The sequence below is a fragment of the Echinops telfairi genome, unplaced genomic scaffold (genome assembly GCF_000313985.2).
Source record: "Echinops telfairi isolate 266 unplaced genomic scaffold, ASM31398v2 ScPeMD7_5;HRSCAF=22, whole genome shotgun sequence".
In the NCBI taxonomy this organism is placed as follows: domain Eukaryota; kingdom Metazoa; phylum Chordata; class Mammalia; order Afrosoricida; family Tenrecidae; genus Echinops; species Echinops telfairi.
The window spans coordinates 36,876,344-36,880,812 of NW_022103901.1; the positions used below are offsets into that span (position 1 = coordinate 36,876,344).

Below are 4,469 nucleotides of genomic sequence, written 5' to 3' on the forward strand. Positions count from 1 at the left end.
AGGAGACATCCAAGGCAATGAGCACAGCATAGTTCACAAAGACAATGTTGAACTTCTTACTTTGGTCTGGAGTAACGCGGGTCTTAAAAGCTTGTAAAGAACCTCATCCAGAACAAAGAAACTGAAAGGAAATTGAAGCTGCAGGGAAACAATTAGTCCGAAGGGCTAATGGACCATGTAAACCTCAGCCTCCATGAACCTGAGACCAGAAGAACTAGATGGTGCCCAACTACCACGACCAACCACTTGGAAAGGGATCACCTCAGAAAGTCCTAGATAGAATGGGAGAAAATGTGAAATAAAACTAACAGCCAAAGATGACCAGGCCAAGACTATGGCTGCTAGTCATCCTTCAGGCCTGGAACCACATCTGCTTCCACATCCACCCCAGCAAAATGTCCAGTCCAAACAATAGACTGGTCTGTAAGGGGAGCGCTAACACCAGGGAGATGTGCGCTCCTTGGAATAATCAACCACTTGAGATCAAAAGGGTAGCATTTGCCTAAGGACAGAGTTTAGCAGGTGGGGAAAGGGTAGGAAAGGAGGAGGGATGGGAGCAGGAAACACAGGGAGGAAGCGGGATGAGTGATGTTCCATCGTGGGGATTGCAATCAATGACTTGAAACAAGATACGTGTGAATTTTTGGATGGGAAGCTGATTTGTTCTGAAAGCCTTTACCCAATTCACCATAAAGACTAAGGATTTCATTTTTAATTAAAATTCTTAAAGGAATGAAAGAGATGATTTGGCTACATATCTGACAGCTATTCAAAGGATGTAAAGAGGATCATATAGATGTGACTAACCCTGTGATCCATAGAATTCACAAGTGAAGCCAGTTTCATTTGTGGGATGGATTTTTAAGTTACCAATTCAGTTCCAGGACAAGATAAACAGAATGGTCTCATTGATACGTGACCGGATGGCACCTAACAATAACCCGTGCTCACCTGTGTCACCACAAAACCGAAGAAACCTACAAAGCAAATTAAACCTGGCTTAAGAAATGGGTTTGCAATCGGTTCCCTCTTTCCTACCCACTCTTCCTCTACCCTCCCTGTAGCGCCACTCACACCACTGGTCCTGTAGGGCTCATCCGCCCTGGAACCGATTACAAGGAACTATATGTGACCTCCTCCCTGGGGGATGGACAACCAAAAAGTGGGTGAAGGCAGACATCGGACAGGGCAAGATATGACAAAATAACAATTTATAAATTATCAAGGACCCATGAGGAAGGGGAGTGGGGAGGGAGGGGAAAAATGAGGACCTAATGCCGGGGGTTTAAGTGGAGAGGAAATGTTTTGAGAATGATGAGGGCAATGAATGTACAAATGCGCGTTACACAATTGATGTGTGTATGGATTGTGATAAGAGTTGTATGAACCCCTAATAAAATGATTTAAAAAAAAAAAAGAAATGGGTTTGCATGAGACCATTCTTTATCTAGTCCTGAAATGGAATTGGTAGTTTCAAAATCCTTCCCACAAATAAAACTATAGGCTTCCCTGGTGAATTTATCAAACAAGTATGCCGCTTGTCATCACCTGGCTCACGGGGGCCCCATGGGTGTCAGACAGGGAAACTGTGCTAAGTTCTCAGAAGTGGATCACCAGCTCTGCCTTCAAAGATGCCTCCTGGATAAACTGAACCCCCCAGCAGGTTGGCATGCAGTTGAGAACATTTTCAATCTGCACCTCCCACAGACTCCAGACCACATGTAAGGAAGGAATCATGCGAATCCTACTCAAAATTGTCTTCCCAACTGTAGAGGAGGGAGCTACAACTCCTGCTTTGTTTTATGAGGCCAATGTAAGCCTAGCACCAAGACTTTGCAAGAGACATTACCAAATAATAATAATAATAACAAAACCTGCTCAAATCCCTTATGAACATAAATGTGGGTGTCCCTGACTAGTAGCAAATTAAGTCCAGCAATATTTTTAAAGTGCAATATGTCCTGCACAAGTGGGGTTGAGCCCCAGAACTCGAGCTCAATTCAACATTCAAAAAGCAAGTGATCCAATTCACCCTGTCAGCAGAATCATGCAGGAAAGTTTTGTGAACATCCCACCAGATGCTGAAAAAGCACGAATGGGCAAAATCGACTCCATTTATGATTTCACAAATGCTCAACAAAGTAGCATTCAAGTGAAAATGTCTTCAGTCTGATGTAAACCAAACCAAGCTCACTGCCATCTAGTCAATGCCAATAGGGGCAGAACTGCCCTTGTGGATTTCTGAGACGCTAACTCTGTACGGGGGCATTCTGATTAAAAGCATTTCCAAAAACTAGCTTACACATGCAAGAGTACTTAGTGAGAGCATCATACATACAGGTGAAATATGGAGCTCTTTCCTTCTACTGAACATCGTGTAAGAGGTCCTTGCCAGTAGAGTAACACGTGACCAAGAAGCAAAATGCACAAACATTGTAAAGGACAGGATAAAAGGGTTGGTATCCATCAACAGCATGAAAGTTTGGCAGGAAAGCCTAAGGAATTTACAAATAATAACTGCAATCTGAAAGGCCACACATTTCACGGTCAGTATGTCAGATTTTTTCCCCCCACAAATGGCCAATAAAATTTAGAAAGCAAATGTTTTCATCCCATTTATTAATAATCTCTCCAAAATGTATAACAACCCTCTTTTTACTTCATAAGCAAGACGCAACTTAAAATATATCAAAAATTCATATGGAAACGCTCAAACTTCAAACTTCCTAGAAGAAAACCAAGGAGACGCCCTTTAGAACCTAGGAGAGCAGGGCACTTCCGAGCGACAACATGCAACGCTCTAGTCATGAAAGAAAGAAGTCAGACTAACCGACAATGAACAACCTGTGCTCATCTTAACCTATTCAGAGCATAAGGGGTGGAGCCAACCATGAAAGAAAGGTTTGCTTTGAAACGCGGTCTGCATTTGTCACATAAAGAACTCTGTTACTTCAAGGTTACTCTTGTGTTACTCTATAATTTCAGAATAAAAAGACAAACCACCCAAGTTTTAAAAAAATGCTCATAAGAACAATTGTGAGGATGGCACAGGACCGGGCAGGGTTTTGTTCTGTTGTGCATTGGGTCGTTATGGGTCGGAACCGACACGATGGCACCTAACAACAACAACAACAACAACAACAACAACAACAACAACAACAGAAGGTATGCACACACATTTCACAAAGCGAAATACATGAATGCCCACTGCGAACTCAGAAAGAAGCTCACCGCCATTTAATCATCGGGGAAGTACAAATCCAAACCACCATGAAGTACCACTTCACAAGCACACTAATGGCTAAAATCTGACAGGCTGACAGTACTAAGTGCTGGCAAGGATGAGGAATAATTGCAATTCTCATCTATCACAGGCAGGAGCATAATAGGTCACAGGCATGTTGGAAAATCGTGTGGCCATTTCTTATAAAACGAAGCATCAACATCGCCTCTGTATCTCACTGCCATGGAACTGGTAGTGACTCCTGGCGACCCCAAAGGGCAGGGTAGAACTGCCCTCTGAGTTTCTGAGACTATAACTTTGCAGGAGTAAAGGCTCTGTCTTTCTCCAGTGGGATGGCTGGTAATTTCAAACTGCTGACCTCATGGATATCAGCCCACTGGGGTAACTATTATGCCTCTATGTTCCAGGCACTGTTGTTCTAGTGGGTGATCCTAGAAGAATGAAAATACATATCCAGAGGCCGGATTACTGGGCCTTGCCAGAAATGGACCGATGGATTCCTTATGGTGTCTACCCTGTGGTTTACCTTCCTGTCTGCCAATGAGAATCCCCCAGCATGGACCCCTCCCCATTAGAGTGTGTACCACCCAGACTGCAACAATGAGCTGACTCTGTGTTTGCCTCAAATTAACGCATTAAAGAAGCCTCCCGGGGCTCAGTTGGGATTTAACTCCAGACGAGGAAAGTCCTCTCAGGCAGCCATCTTCATCTCCAAGGTGATTCCGGACTCCGATGCGCATAGAGAGGGACTTCAGGAAGGAGACCGATGTCTAGCTGTGAAGGGTGTGGATTTCCAAGATATGGAATACGGCAGCATTGTCGAAATCCTGGAGACAGCCTGTGAAATAAGCATGCATATCTGCTCCTGCTTCTTGCCTGCAATTACCATCGCCCAAAAGAGAGGACGGTGCCACCACTGGAGAGTCGCCCTAAAGGCAGAATCTACCTGGACGAGCTATCTGGACCCTCAGGGAAGCCCCACTCTCACCGCTTCTCATAGAGCGGAGTCAGAGGGCAGGGGAAGCCACAGCATTGCCCAGGCTGTATTATACTTTGAGTTGTCTAGTCTCCTAGGTAAGCTTCATTCTCCGAAAGGAAAAGGATGGTGTCTTGTTAATGACCCTGCATGGAAAGACCCTGCTGAGAAAAAGGGGGAACCGATTACAAGGATCTACATGTGACCTCCTCCCTGGGGGACCGACAACAGAAAAGTGGGTGAAGGGAG

General features: G+C 44.5%; 1 pseudogene; it reads left to right on the plus strand.

Annotated features, from left to right (window-relative positions):
* Positions 1 to 3,728: 3,728 nt before the first annotated feature.
* Positions 3,729 to 4,244, plus strand: LOC101642774 (annotated as a pseudogene).
* Positions 4,245 to 4,469: the final 225 nt, after the last annotated feature.